Below are 17,063 nucleotides of genomic sequence, written 5' to 3'. Positions count from 1 at the left end.
AGAGACATTACTGCTGCAGTGTTCTTTTTATAACAATAGAGGAACATACACTATTAAGTATCAAGTTAATATAAACGACAAGTTCACATTTTCACGTTTATACTTTGATTAAAAAAAAACAAGCAAAGATGACCATCGGATTTTATGTTCATTCTTTGTATCTGTGTATACTAGCGTTTTCTGTAACAATCCTGCAAATTGCAGGAACCAACGTTTCTGTTTATACCAGCATAACCAATTAAAACCGGCTCATGTGACATTTTCAAATCAACAATTGCAAGTTGGCCTATTGACACCAATGTGACAGTTGGGAATGAAATTCTAGAAGAAAACAAACTACTTGCAAAAGGCTGCAATATTTCGGATGTACAATGTATGTGTTGTTTGCCAGCGGAAATTGTATTTCACTGAACTAATTTTAGCTTCCAATCTACTTCGGTACATCTATGAACTACCGTGCAACTGTGCCCGTGTTCGGATATTCGATCTTTCGGATAATATTATCGTTTCGCTTCCAGCAAAGACATTTTCACTGCTTCCGTTCGACAAGTCCATCAACATAAGCTGAAATTCCAGGAACGATATCGAAGATGATAGGGTATTCGTTTGCGATACACTCTTGACGTGTCCACTAATGAGTTGGAAAGCATAACGGGCAATATATTTGTAGGGTTAGATGATTTGCAAGAATTACGACAGTAATAACGTCTCCGAAGCAATGGTATATTAGATCTCGAGGAGAACTTCTTCCGGGGACTTTCTCGTTTACGAGTGATTGACTGGTCTGATAACCATATTTATTATCTGGGTAAGTGGACATTTGTAGTATTAGAAATCTTGCAGCGTCTCTACATACAGGGGAATCGATTGGCAGTGACGCAGTTGGAGTTTCTTTACCCATTTGTTAACTCGACACTGGGGAAAATATGTTTACCACTTTGACAGAACGGATATGTGAAAACTATTCGGATTCTCGAATACGACTCAAACATTCAGAGAATTTGACCGCCATTTTGTCTGGTGCATTTTCAAGGTGCTCCGCTTTACATAGCTTAGATCTGAGCTGTAATACAAATCTTATTTTGCTCGATAATAGAAGTATTGTAGAGACAAATAATTCTGAAATTAAGATGTTGAACATCAGTAACACTGGAGTCAGATTCGTGCCGTATATCTCAGATAATACTACGGTTGTATATTACAGTACGAATATTACAAGTATTGGCAATAACTTTTGGGAAACAAATTATAGAACAAGCAACAATACTTCGAATACTACATGCGTCATTCCACCTATATGTGTGGGCACTTTAAAAGAAACATATTACGTTCATGTTGGTTCTAATCTTAACTTGGAATGTTTCTCCGTCGGTTTACCTTGACCTAACATAACCTGGCATAGAAACGACAATGACGTCATCGAAACGTCAGTCTGAAACTATTCATACCGGGTATTTTCTGTCGCTGAAAGTGGAATCTTTGAATTTTGCAGGAAACTACAATTGTAAAGCACACATTTTGAGTTATCACGGATAAAAACATTTTCAGCTACAAGTACTCCGTATTGTTAATAGAATGCGGTTCGTCGCAACAACACTTTCCGGAATACTTATATCATTGAATACGACACTAACGCACATCGTCATGTTATATTGTACAAACGTTTCACTACGTGTCCGTACCATTCAAAGGCTCTGTCAATGTTGTAAGAATTGCGTCCCTCGAGCTGAAAACGGAATACGAAATCTGCGTGGCGCCTTTAGCGAATTGAATGACAAGACATGCAGTCGAACCAGAACTAGCGGTGCGCATGCCCATGGAGTGCACTATGACTTGTTGGCCCTTGGGACACTGTCAGTCTTTCTTCTGATTGCGTTGGTTTGTTTGGTGTATACGGTTTATAAGTGCGTGTACATGATCCTTCTTTTTGCTTATCATCGTATGTATCTGGTGGGGTCCGAACACCAAATCTTTTTAGAGATATTAATTTAGGATTGTTTATTTAAAGGACAGAGGAAGTATGTTTCCGTATTAGCGTTTGTCATTTCAACTGCATATTTCATTATAACAAAGCTGCTGCGAGTCTGAGTAAAAAAAATAGAGATCACTGAACTTCTAAATAGTATTGTTTTTAAAGACGGTTTTCGAGACGCAAGTTCATTTGAAAACGTCAGATAATTATTTCAATGAGCCATCTGGTTTTCAACCTCATCATCTACTTTGGTCAAACGATGATGTTTTATTACTCAATACATATACACACACATAAACCATATCGTTTAGAATGACTAGATTGCGTAATAGCATGGTCAGTTTAAATGCAATGTGTGACTTGTATTGGACAATGTAATAGAACACTGTGAGTGAAATATGTGTCGCGTTCTGAGAAAACTTGGCATAGTGCATGTGCGTAAAGTATCGTCCACGGACTGCACAGGCTAATCAGGGACGATACTTTCCGCCTAAATTGGATTTTTGCTAAGAAGAGACTTCATTTAAACGAAAAATGTCATAAAAGCGGAAAGTGTCGTCTCTGATTAGCCTGTTCAGACTGCACAGGCTAATCTGGGACGACACTTTACGCACATGCATTATGCCCAGTTTTCTCAGAAAACGACTCAATTAACGAGCACGCTGTGCGAGATTCAATAATACGCCAATTGAGATCATATAGTTTTTCTAATTTGTTAATATGATATTCACCAATCAAATCGCGACCATGATGCCCATCCCAATGGTTATAGTTTTAACATTTAGACGTTAACATACGGCAAAGATGCGCCTATAATCGTCCCGCTGCCGATATAACCGCCCGAGCTGATTTTGCACGAGGGCCGTTATGGGTACGTTTAACAATTATTAAACTAAAAAGTGACAAACGGGGCGAAAATTAGACGGCGTTTAAGAGTTAAACAGAGTTAACTGTAGTTTTAAGTGTATTTTGTACTATCGTTATTTCTTTTACAAATAAACATTTTTTATTATTGCTTAAAGGGATCTTTTCACGCTTTGGTAAATTGACAAATTGAAAAAAGTTGTTTCAGATTCGCACATTTTCGTTTTAGTTCTGATATTTGTGAGGAAACAGTAATACTGAACATTTACCATGGTCTAATATAGCCATTATATGCATCTTTTGGCGATTTTAAAACCTAAAAATTATAAAGCGTTGCAACGCGAAACGATTGAATAATTTGGAGAGTTCTGTTTTTGTCGTTAAATTTTGTGAAACTACGAAGATTGCCTATATAAGGTATAAAATACGTCAAGTATGTGTACTCGGCGGAATAGCTCAGTAGGCTAAAGCGTTTTTACTTCAGGACTCTGGCAGGACTCCAGGGGTCACAGGTTCGAAACCTGCTCCGGGCAATGTTCTTTTCCTTTTTTTAATTTTATTCTTGATTTTTTACTGGAGCTTTTACGATCCAATGTTTACATTTATCAATATAAAGCATTTAATGAATTAGTTAAAAAATGCCAAAATCTGTGAAAAGGCCCCTTTAATAACATACAATGGAATAACATTTAACTAAAAACTAACTTATTGTTGAAAATACACATTTTAATCGAGCAAACAATATTCTATGCAATCCAGGACAATGCATGCAACATACCAATAAGCGTGAACGTGAAAGAAGCTTGAAGAATCACAGAAACGTTCAATTCAAAGCTTGGGTGTTTATTCTTGAAACGTGTTTGTTTGCCTATCTCTGTTTCTAAATACAATTTCAACAGCGTTGTACAATAATAAATCAATGTTGTTAGAATATAACAACATTTGGCATTAGTGTATACATACACATACAATATTGTATGATATGGTAATCAGAGGGCTAAAACCCATAATAGTTTAACGTTGGTCATTAACAGAAGACATCTTAATGTTCTTAACATAATGCATTTTCACAAAAGTATACAATTTACCACCAAAAGTCAGTATGGGAATCAATGTCAACTTAAGTACTTTTGTTACTTCATATTTCAAAACAAACTATTGTAAGCCATAAACAAATACGTTTTCAAATCTGACGTCAAAGTGTGTAGTGACACACTTTATCATAATTTAAGGTCAGATCATTTCAAAGTTTAAGTCCAACAGTACTGACACGTCTATCTCAATTATGTATTAGTACTAAAGAATACATATATATGCACAGTGCTGCGAAATTAGACGTACAATTGTTCGCGAAAGCAGTTTTACAATAGTTACACCAGTACAAAATTATTGAGACTTCGGTGAATACATCGTTCAGTCGTTAAGGTACAGATTATTACGTGACCACAATACAGCGAATTGTTTCCCTTATATTATTTGCGTTAAAACTTCTAATACGCCTGGGTTTCATGATGTAAACACAATAAATCGAATCATTTATCTTGCATTGTTTGCGTTAAAACTTCTTATACGCCTGGGTTTCATTATGTAAACACAATGAAGCGAATCATTTATCTTGCATTGTTTGCGTAAAAACCTCTTATACGCCTGGGTTTCATTATGTAAACACAATACAGCGAATCATTTCTCTTGCATTGTTGCCTGGGTTTCTTTATGTAAACACCATACAGCGAATCATTTCTCTTGCATTGATTGCATTAAATCTTCTTATACGCCTGGGTTTCATTATGTAAACACCATACAGCGAATCATTTCTCTTGCATTGTTTGCATTAAAACTTCTTATACGCCTGGGTTTTATTATGTAAACACAATACAGCGAATCATTTTTCTTGCATTGTTTGCTTTAAAACATCTTAAACGTCAGGGTTTCATTATGTAAACACCATACAGCAAATCATTCCTCTTGCATTGTTTGCATTAAAACTTGTTATACGCCTGGGTCCCTGTTCACTCGAAATGAATTTAGAAAGCTGCTAGAAAAAAAATATTGTGAGCACAATCTTTGTCAAATCACACCATAATAGTATACAGGATAAATGCCACAGTGACAAAGTATACTATGATAAGAAGGACTCATAATTTAATTTTCAAGTATTGGAATAATAAATTCACCATTTGATTTAATTTGCGATACTTAAATGTTCCGTGTTTCGGAATAACCTTTAAAGTCATTGAAATAGTGCATGAAAAGCAAACACACAAAACGGCAAAATAATTAAAACTCTCAAGAAATAATGGAGCTGTTAAAAAATGTTTCTGCATGATCAACAATAAATATACTGATTTAAAAACATTCACAGAATAGTGAATCATTCCAGATTGCCCAACCTGTATATTTATAATAACGAAATGATCAAAAGTTGCAGTACAACTAATGCATGAAAATGCCCGTTAATGTGGATCGGCTGTCGAGTGGGGTGGCGAGTTGGAGGTTTCCACGATCTGAATGGTCACAAAAACATCTGTACAATTTCACTTGATCATTTGTTGACATGTAAACCATTGCACTAGACTCTACCTGAGTATTATCTGTATCGATCGCAATGGTCGACAGTAAACGGTAGTTTTTTGTTAGCTCACAAGACACTTGTTGACAGCCATGAGTCTGTGATATGATAAAAGTCCATGTAAACATATACACTCCTGGATTTTCTGCCGTAAACATTGAATCTTGAAGACTAAATTGATCCTTTTCGTGTGAAATATATCTACGAAATTCCACACGACATGTTTTGTATGTATAGTCTTTCGAAAACCAACAGCATGGCATGGCTGCTTGGTCAACAACAAATACGATATCATGACCTGAAATACATAATAGTAATACTGCAATCGAACAATGCACCACACTATGACATTAAATACATTTAAATAAGACGTATGCATTTTTGTACAAGATTTTATGTAACCCAACTACTATCAGAGTGTAAAATTTAGTATTTTAATTGTTTCCATAGCACTGGCCTTTTTTCTTTATCAACCATCACACGTATTATAATCAATTAATAAAATCTGTGTACATGAGACATAAGCAGCCACATAGAAAGTATTTCAATATCATTGTTGACGAATAATTGCAATACCTGTGCAAGAAGCACTGTTACAGACGTCAACGTCTTGTGGAGGGCCATCACAGTTACGGTCATGAAGAGACGGCAGTGGATTATTGCATGCTCTGTTTCTAGTTTTACGCCCTCCGTCACACGACGCAGAACAGGTCATACGACGCAGAACAGTAACTCCAGTTGTCCCACGCCGACCAATGTCCATCTAAAAATAGAAGTACTTTAACGTGTGCATAATATCCGATATTATTCATATTAATACCGAACCCGGTCCCATGTTGGCGACCAAACGTCGTTGTGTGTGTGTTTTTATATGGACTATTTCATACACAACGCTGTGGTAATTGGCAGCTGAAAGAAGATGTTATTAGGTATTCATTAAACTTTTTTTAACTGTTTATATAGAAACAAACGACGAACACGTTTACGGTACCAAGCCATACAATCAGTCATAAGGAATACACTACAAACGGAAAAATATACACATATATTGCTGTACGAAACGTGGGTGTTACGATGGCAACAGTCATAAAGCGGGAAGACAATTATTTTTTAGAGGATGCTATTTTTGGCTTTAGTTATTATTTGCTTTGCTAGCTGATACATGCATTTATGTGTTTTCGTTTAAAAACAAAATGCTCAATTATAAATAAAATAATAATTATTGTGAACGTGTAACTTGTGAAAATCATCAAATACATATCCGCCGGTACATACCCGTGTATCCTGTAGCGAGGCATATTCGGTCATCTCTGGAATCTTCTAAACAATTGTCACCACCTTTTGTCGGTAATGGGTTTTCACACGATCTGCCCCGTCTCTGCATGCCAATGTCGCATGTAACTGAACATGAACCCCATGGTGCCCGCTTGCTCCACCCACCGTGAACTGTTTATACCAAAAATTGAACAAAGAAGTGATTACATAAAATTATATAACATGAGTCTAAACGGATATCAATTAGACTGATTTTTTGCGGTTTTCCTGTTTGGCAATAAAGTGTTGTATAATATTAAAAATTAATTACAAGTAAACTTCGGTAAATTGTTACATAATGAGCTTTTATTTGGGCTTATCAGTGGGACCTTTCATTGTGTCGCTTAAATATTTATAAGAGTGATTTTTTTCTAAAACGTAAACGGTTATATTATACCGGGACACGAATCCATGATTCACGTCTGACTCTCAGTTCCTGTTCCCACACAGTCCAGTCCACCATTTTGAGGTGCAGGATCGAAGCAAGTTCGATGACGTGTAAGAGTTCCATTTGCGCACGTGACGTTACATCCGCTCCAAGAGGACCACCAGTTCCAATTTCCATCAACTTGTTGCATGATTGTATAACAGTAATGTTATATGTCTCATATTATATTCAACGTTTATTTAAATAATTTGAATTGAAACATATGAGAATGCTTGTTGTTTAAGGGGCAAATGTAAATACGTATCTTTATGGAAAGATTATACAAAACAGGTAAATGCACTTTATAAACCAGGTTATGAAAATTCAATGCCATTTCATCATGTTATGCAATACAAGTATTCTTAATAAAATGTTTTTTGGCAGAAATGTAACTTAAACAATCAAGCAACACAATTGTTGTAATCACCAACTCCCTTACCCACGTTACAGAGGTTGCAAAACCTCGGACAAACCAATTTCGCCTTGTGAATATCGGCACACACGTTGACTATGGAATCAATCTTCGCACAATCGACGGACGGATCGTCAACACAATTGCTTGCTGAAAATTCATGTGTCTTGGAATGTTTTGAATAATAAGAATTGATCAGAATAAATATACGTCAATATATAGAACATGTTTAATAAATTAAACGACACCGACAGTCTCACGATAGCATAATACACATCATCAAATAAACTTTGATAGCACACTGAGAAACTACAATATAAATACATCCAGAGAATCATAGCTACAAATAAAAATCTTTTTAAGTGCAACCTATCCAACACAAATCTATGTGGTATATGTAGTGAACATATTGAAACAATAGAACACCTTTTCTGGGAGTGTAAACATATTCAATCTCTATGGAATCAATTGACAACCTTTCTTGAGAAACACAAATCAAATGTTAAACTATCTTTTTTTTACAAACAACCAAAAACAAAAACAAAAATACATATTTACCTTTTTTTTCCTTTTTTCCTTTTTTCCCTTTTTTTTAATCACAAGAACAAAAAAGTATATATTAGCATATATCTTGTATAACATGTTTGAACATAATTGCTGCTACATGGTATCACTTTGTTTTATGAGTATATACATGTATACATTGTATGTCTTATATTGAATTTAAAAAAATCAAATAAACTTTTTTTCAATTAAACAAGGACGTAAACAAATTCCGTGTGTATACTGGATTCATTCAGATTGAATAATAATATTGTGTGCTTTTGTTTTAATTACAAACACACGTATTTATCTACACTTATTTCTTAAATGAGTTCCATTATTGATAAAAACATGTTTTTCGAGGTCAATACATCAATAATGCAACTAAAGTGACATCACTCTAAAAAGCAAGGGCACGTACGTCTTGGGTGATTACATAGAGCCTTGTTGCACAAGGGAGTGCACAATTATGACAAGACGGAGCATCACGTTTGGTAAAAGATGGTCCTTGGGACGCAACAGATCGACCAATCAAATGACCGGACGAACTGTTTTGTTTGTTTTGGTGACATTGCTAAAAACACGGAAAAGAGACAGAACTCTATAATACATTTAATTGGTAATAACCTCAGCAGGAAAGGCCATTATTTCCAAGTAAAACGTGTATACAACTACTTAAAACTACCTTCAATACATATGTCTGATTTATTGATAGTACACTACTCATAACCGTGTAAGGGAATCGCATTATACTGAAATATCAAAAATAATATGCTTTTGCAGTTAAAACTTAAAAAGTGTAAAATAAGAAAGTTTTTCAAATTTTATTAAAAGAGTTTAATTACTTAATGAAATAAATAACGGAAAATATATTATAATTCTCACTGAGCAAGAACGAATAACATGTTTTCCTTATTACAGTTTGAAAATAGTTACATTATTGTCTTTGCAATTCAACGTGTATGTTCTTTCAGAAGAAACCAGCGTTACTGCTTCCATGGAACATGACTGAAAAAGACGAATGCACCTGAACATAGATAATGTCCTATTACGGAAAACCATTATATTTCATAAATAAGCATATGTAAAACGTTTAAAATTCAGCTATAACAGACATGTATTATGTACTTCTAAGTAAGAATATGAAATTACTTCATGTGGATAGCACGTGCCCGTTCGGTTGCAGGTGTTCGTATATGTGACATTTCGACAGTCGTAGCATTCAAGCGCAGCTACAAAAATGTACATACATTTGCATGTTTAAGATGAAAATGACGCATAGGCATTTTTTATTGCAGATCAATAGATGAAAAGCCTATCATGAAAAAATAATTTGCTTTAAGAAACGCATTAATTGCCCCTCTTATATTAACATTACATTGAACCAACCACGGAAATTAATCGCATAACCAATCAATGACATAAATCAGTTTTGCACTTCAAACATTTCTTAAAAATACAATGATGCAAATTAGTTCTTTTTATACTTATTCTTACTAAAACATATATGAATGTCATGTATTCAAAATGCAAGTAGAAAAATGATGGGGAATTATCCATTTGTTATTGTTCTAGAACTCGTAACACAGCATACATAGTTCATGAACTTTAAAACATACATACACGTACCATGATATTGATGCCATCAGTCATGTGTACGACATGCCTCATTGATAAAAAGCATTAACGATGTACAAAGCTTGTTGCTACCGGTCCACACGCCAATCGAAAGTGAAAAGTGTTGCTAACGAAAGTATTAATCAAATAATTTCAAAATAATACGAAGATGTGCGTGGGGGACATGCAATGCCGATGCCCGATTCCCTGATAGAATGAACGGTGCCGAATTCATAAACTTCCCTAAGCCAAAAACTCAGTTAGAAAAATGTGTAAGATGGATAAAAGCTTGCGGTCGTCCACTACTCCTATAAATAATTAGGTCGACCTCATATCGTTTAACGTCATTTTGCAATAGCATCGTTCCGACATGAAATTCATATAACAGCGCAGAATAATCGTGTACTTATTGTTAAACATAAAATATAAACATTATTTTACTAGTTGCATTTGAAGAATGTTTATAAAAACTTACAAGTAATGATATTCCAGGCCTGAAAACACTACCACTGTTCAAATTCCATATTGTTGCCATATAGCACTGTGTACATTGAAATTTGCATAATGTTACCTCATTGGTCGGTTATAAATAGCTTGTTTCTCTATACATAGTATTCGATTCAGACGAAACTAATAATTTACGTGGAATGTCATATTAATTTTCCATGAAAACATTGATCTTTTCGTGTGTGTTTATTGACGTTATTAATTATGTCATCTACTTATTTTTGTATTTCATTATGAATTATAACGTGCAGCCCTTTTTGTTAACTGTTTTAAGCAAAAGATTCACGCCTTAAGATACGGAAAATTGTTAAAGCGACACTTTCATTTAAAGGTTTAATGAAAACAATATGTAATGAAATCTTTATTTTTGGTATTAATAGATTGTATTGACATGTTTGATTCGATACTGGTAAAGGTGTTTAGTCTTGTACAAGATGTCGCTGATATTGTCAAATTCAATAACTGTTAATATTCTCAATATTGTATAAGAAATTGAATAGTTAAAGATGCCTTTTCACGTTTTGGTAAATTGTCAAAATTGAAAAAAGTTGTTTTATATTCGCAAATTTTCGTTCCAGTAATGATATTTGTGAGGAAACCGTAATACTGAACATTTACCATGCTCTAAAACAGCCTTTATATGCATCTTTTGACGATTAAAAAACCTGAAAATTATCAAGCGTTGCACGCGAAACGATTGAATAATTTGGAGAGTTCTGTTGTTGTCGCTATATTTTGTGAAACTACGAGGATCGCTTATATAAAGTATAAAATACGTTATACCTTGTATATGGAAGGATGGCCGAGAGGTCTATTGCGCAGACTTATTACTCCAGGACTCCAGGGGTTAATGGTTCGAGTCCTGCTGAGAGCTACCTTTTTTTTCTTTTTTTTTAATTTTATTCTTGGTATTTTACTGGAGATTTTTAGTTCCAATGTTTACATTTATCAATATAAAGCATTTACTGACAAACTTCAAAACATGCCAAAATCTGTGAAAAGGCTTCTTTAATGAATTATCACTTTGTCTATATTTTTTTTACTTAATTGACGGGTTCTTACTTTATTTATAAACGTATACACTTTATACAGCTTTACTATTTTTTGTCCGTTGCATTCAAATCCGTAAATACTTGTTAAACCATTGAGGTTTTAGATCATGCTGTCATTTTAACCAGCAATAAATGGTACAGACAATCGAAAGGTCAAAGTTTAATATTGATTGAACTGATAAAGCACGAGATCAGCGACCAAAGGACTAATAATTAAGACCTCTATTTAAAATTCAATCTGCTAGTTTATCGAAATTTGGTAGGAATTAAACTGAAATATTGTCAGAAATATTTACAAGCGTATCAGATACTTCAGCATCAGCGAACGTCATTTTGGATGTAGCGTGTAAAGCGTAGCAACAATCACTAACGACAGGTCAGTGAGCGGAACTATGCATGGGCACACGTATTGGCACCAAGTACTTTCAACTGATGAAACTGCATCGACACGTTACTACGACCATTTAAAACTACACATTGTTTGCATCACTTATTGCTATGAGCAAATTTCTCATTTAGAAATTGGCGCACTCTGACAGTGGATAATTAATAAAGCACAAACAAGGTAGCTGGATATGGAATTGTCGACAAAAGTAGTTTGATCATTGTTGAATAGTACCCATATGCATCACAAACAAAAGCGTTTCAGTCTAGAATTTATTTATTACAGTGTCACCAGTTCCGATTAAAGTATGAACAGTTTGACTTATGATACTCCTTTACTGATGAACTCTACTCCAGATTCCTATCATTTGTGCCGGGTTCCAGCAGTAAGAAAATCGGTACCCCTCGATTTAACGGGCTGCTCGAAAGGCAATCGGTCCTTTCAGAGCGTGCCCCGTGGAAATCAAATTTTCGAACTCCCGCTGCTCAAGCGAACCCCCTAGCAAATAGGCCACGCCGACGGACAGGTGTATATTTTCGGGATATTATGTAGATTTAATTCTTTACTGTCACATATGTTACAAGGAGGGTCAGGTAAAATCACATTCATCTCAGTTAACACGTTAAAATGATGTTTTATTCCATTGCATATATTAACACAATTGTTCAATAAATATTGTTTAAGAAAATGCATGAGTCTAAAATGTTATTTAATTTCAATACATTTCACGAAAGTGATTTTGATTTTTGTTTTAATACAATGTAATTATAATAAATATAAAAAAAATCAATGCAAATAAACCACAAAACATACACAAATACGAAACGTATTACAGGCGCTTCGAAAGCTGTAAGTTTTTAGGGTCATTGATTTTGTACAAAACATGAGACATATATATATATATAAACAATTTCCCGTCGTATTTACGCTCAACACAGAATTTTAAAATTAATCAGAACAAATTATAATACATTATTTTAAAAAATGATAACATTTACAAGAGAAAATCATAAATACAAAACATTAATATAACTTATTAAAATTAATCTTACTTCTCGCCATATGGGGCACAATGGTTATGGAATATTGCGATTCAAACATTTTATTTGCAAAACATTAAAAGCAACATGACAAATCGATGTAACTGTGATAGTTTGTTCTCCGTACATAACATTGGGCCTTGTCCCATGATTACGGAGTGAAAATATAACCACTTAAAGCGTACCGTATAATCAGCAATGACGCCACATCCTGTCACAATCCTCCAAAACCTAAAAAATATCTTTAATTTTCACTGTTATCTTTCACTATTTGATCAGTGAAATATATTTTATCACTGACTTTTATCACTAAAGATGTCTCTTTAAGCTGAAGTAGAGCATTAGATAAAAAAAACTGGACCGATTAAAAACTAAATCTCAATACGCAAATACAAATAAACAGTAAAAATATAGTAGTTCAAGTAAATTATTTTTAATTACAAAAAAAAACAGACAAATAAACTATTTCCCCTTTTTTGTCTGTAGTCCTGTTAGATACATAATAAAACATTGTATGAATAAACAATACCAAATCTTAGAACAGTTTAAATGAACAGCGCTCTGGGAAAAGGGGGCTAAATGCATGTGTGTAATGTGTCGTCACTTTCTGCTTTTAGGGAATTTTATGGATTTCTCTTTTAAACGAAAATCAAGCCTGTACCGACTGCACAGGATAATCTGGGACCGACACTTTACACACATGCATTAAGCTCTGTTTTCCCAAAGTGAGGCTCAAATGTATGAACTCAGCTTTGTATCCATTGAAAGAACAACCTTGAAAAGAAGGAGGCACTTGAACATGGCTTCTGTGGGAATAATTGAGAGTTAATTGAGTCGCATTCTGGGAAAACTGGCCTTAATACATGTGCAAATTTGTCGTACCTGATAAATCGGTGTGGATTGCAGAAGGTAATGACGAATGACTCTTTTGGCTTGTATGGAAATTGTATTTTGAAGGAAGCCTCTTCCTACCGTTAATTTGTTTTATGCAGAAAGTGTCTACCCAGATTAGCCTGTGTGGACTCAATTAGCACTGAAACTAAACAATGAATATTAATTAGTTCGTGCAATTTATATGAAGCAATTAAAAAGACCCATAATTTCATATATGAAGATTTCACGCCGGATATTTTCCAATGTCAGGTTTTTTGCGCTACTTTTTTCCAATTGGTACGGTACTGGTGCTTTTCCAAATGAGGCAAAAAGCGCTGATGCGAAGAAACAATGGTATTAATTTTCTATGGCACTAATTAACTGATAACATTTTATACTATGTCTATGATGCAACAGTGTGTTTTACTTTGAATGAAAACTGAATTCATAAATAAAATGTTACTTTAAATGGTTGACTTGGTCAGGTTATCGAAAATACTGATTAAACCAGTGTTAAAATATTCATTTTATTGTCAGATAGGTACCAGTTATAACTATGCTGGATGATGTCAGAACAGATCTCAAACAATAATTAAGCCTTGCTCCGGGAAAATAGGGCTTAATGCATAAGCACAAAATGTCGTCCTCAATTAGTCCGCACCGGCTGATCAGGGACACCACTTTATGCCAAATTTTTCGTTAAAAGAAGATTTCTTCTAAACCATAATCCAGTGTAGGCGGGAAGTGGCTGATTAGCCTGTGCTGACTGCACATGCATTTAGCCCAGTTTTCCCAGAATGATGCTCAAACATGTTAAAATTACAAATTCGTATCAAATAAATGTACTATGTATTAATTGGCCGTTATGGCATAGTGGATATAATATCCGCCTAGCAACTTGGAGGTCACAGGTCAAATCTCCCACAAAGACGTCATGTCTGGTTCTGCCCAGGAACAGACTCAATAGTGTTTCTATTAGCCATTTCACTAAGCCTCAGGCATTCGAAGCATTCGAGCTCAAATAAAATAGGTTTAAACTAGCTGAACGTACTTTTCTCGAAGTGACCTTTACCTCTTCTGCAAGGCAACTCAAAACAAGCTGGGTCACACTCATCAGGAAGTAAATGTTGGGCACGACACAACCCCGCAGAAATGTTTTATACCCTTGCAATGTTCAGAATAAGGTCAACAAGTATTCTTAAAACACCATGTTCTGGACATATCAAACATTCAACTCATATATTGATTTAATCAAAGTTGAAATTAACCAATATGTTTCATATTTGTGAAGCTATATCAGTTGAACTATTCAAGAAATGTTTCATACTCCTGAAATGTTCAGAATGAGATTTACAACTGTTCTTAAACATTTACCACTCAGATACGCACGATGACACGTTTGTAGTTCCTTATAAAATCTTTTTAAGATTTAAGACCTTTCTTACAAGATCCAAGTTTAATAGGCTATACTGAACCCTATTCCATTATTGATCACTTTGGCATGGTTATAGTCCATGGGGTTGCCGAGAGGGCGACTATGGCGAGAATTTATTATGTTTCAACAAGAATATGAACCAAAACATATTCTGTTCAACATGAATATGAACCAAAAATATTCTGGCCATTTTTCAGTCAATATTTCAACATGTAATTTATTGAATTTGTAAGAACTACTTAGCTTGTTCTATTTTATTCTTGGGATCAGTGTCACATAAAAATCAACCCAAAGATTGCATACACAATAATATGAACTGCTTCTCAGACGAATATTTTTCAACCTTTATCTGTATATCACATGTAAAGACAAAGTACAGATAGGTTAATCATCCGATGTTCTATAAATGGATAAATCAATAGATAAAGTCAGATAATATTTCAATTATCTTGCATTCACTTCACCTATATGAATAATATCATGTCATTAAATCAACTGACATAAAAAACAGGTTAAATGTTAGAACATCCATAGGGCATTTTGGTTAATCAACATCATTTATTGTTGAAACATCTTTGGCTAGATTGTTGACTTTGAACATTTACCTCAAACTAAGATAGCTACACTATGGAATTGAATTTATCTGCTTGGTTATATATGAAAAGGCTGTAATGTTGCATACTTTGATTTAAATGTGGTGGTATGTCACCAGTACTATTACATGGGCAACAAGCAAATAATGTTGAATTCATGCCCCCCGCCAATATGCTTCTGAACACAAAAGTGTTATATTTGATACTTAAAAAAGCATTTTTTCGAGATACAAAGGGTCATAACTCTTTTAGAAACAGATGATGTGCAATGCCATTTGGCGTGCATCATCTTCTTATCCATATATATACTCATACCAAGTTTCAATGAAATCGTCCAAAGCACTTCCAAGATATAGCTCCGGACACACACAAACAGCAATTTTTCAAGATAATAAGGGCCATAACTCCGTTATTTACGAATGGTGTATAATGCCATGTGCCGTGCATCTTAACTGGTTCCCCGTTGAATATAACCGTTGACTCCGTTGACTATATTATACAACAGGTACAGGCTAATGCATCGGCGATTTTTATTGGATAACGCGAAGACCAATCGCAGCGTGGTTTATAAAAAAAATTATGGGAATCACCACGCGCAGACACTAACATGTGACGTCACATTTTAGTACAAAGATTTTCATTCTCACAAATAAAAAAATTCCACTCTTAAGTAACGCGGGGATACTATGTATCATGTAGTATTTTAGTTGCATATGTATTATGAATCTTATTTGACTAGAACGAGATTTTATTCTTACCTGTCAGCTGTCAAAAAGTTCGGGAAAAACAAACCCGGAACGGTACACGAATTACTTACCCTGAACCTCAAAAAATCTCGCGATATGTTTAAAAAAATAACCGGTCTAATTTTTGACCGGTTAAATTAGATTGTACCGATCCCTATATAGAGTATGCTACAGAAAAGGGGAGGTAACCAATCTAGCGTGCATCATCCTCTTTATCCATATATATACTCATACCAAGTTTCAATGAAATCCGCCAAAGCACTTCCAAGATATGGCTCCGGACGGATGGACGGAAAGACGGACGGACGGAAAAAGACGGACGGACGGACCGACAACGCCAATGCAATATCCCTCCGCCGTTGGAGGGCGATAATAAAGGGCCAGTACATGTTATAATAAAATGTTTTAATTTTAACAATACATGTACTAACTAACGATGCTCAGCTCTATTTTGCACTTGATCACTTTAATATCTAGAAAACTTAAAAACATTTGATAACACTTTCAGTGACCTAGAACTGATTTAAGATGTGAATAGGAAACCTTTAATTGTTCACAACTCTTCAGAGCACAAGCAATATAGTTTATAATGCACACTGATGCTTGCTGCCAAGGAGTTCATCGCTTGTACCAACAGGCTCTTATGTGCCCAAAAACTGGAAATTATCAGACATAGACATTCAATGGATCAAGGAATTTCCATACACAGGTATA

At 34.6% G+C, this 17,063-nt stretch overlaps 1 long non-coding RNA gene across 2 annotated transcripts; it reads right to left on the bottom strand.

Moving 5' to 3' along the window:
- Nucleotides 1–3,663: 3,663 nt before the first annotated feature.
- On the bottom strand, nt 3,664–12,996 carry LOC127847100 (uncharacterized). 2 transcript variants are annotated; one of them, XR_008033818.1, is made up of 9 exons: nt 12,888–12,996; nt 9,254–9,333; nt 9,038–9,109; nt 8,117–8,675; nt 7,586–7,708; nt 7,117–7,287; nt 6,681–6,851; nt 5,982–6,168; nt 3,664–5,703 (listed from the first exon to the last, which is right to left on the bottom strand). It is a non-coding gene; the product is annotated as an uncharacterized LOC127847100 (long non-coding RNA). The 2 variants fall into 2 exon arrangements; XR_008033817.1 differs by lacking the exon at nt 12,888–12,996 and adding an exon at nt 12,715–12,858.
- Between the last annotated feature and the right edge of the window lie 4,067 nt (nt 12,997–17,063).

This window comes from Dreissena polymorpha, chromosome 10, assembly GCF_020536995.1.
Source record: "Dreissena polymorpha isolate Duluth1 chromosome 10, UMN_Dpol_1.0, whole genome shotgun sequence".
Classification (NCBI taxonomy): Eukaryota; Metazoa; Mollusca; class Bivalvia; order Myida; family Dreissenidae; genus Dreissena; species Dreissena polymorpha.
The sequence above is the reverse complement of the archived record's forward strand: the minus strand, read 5'-3'. Positions and strand labels throughout refer to the sequence as shown.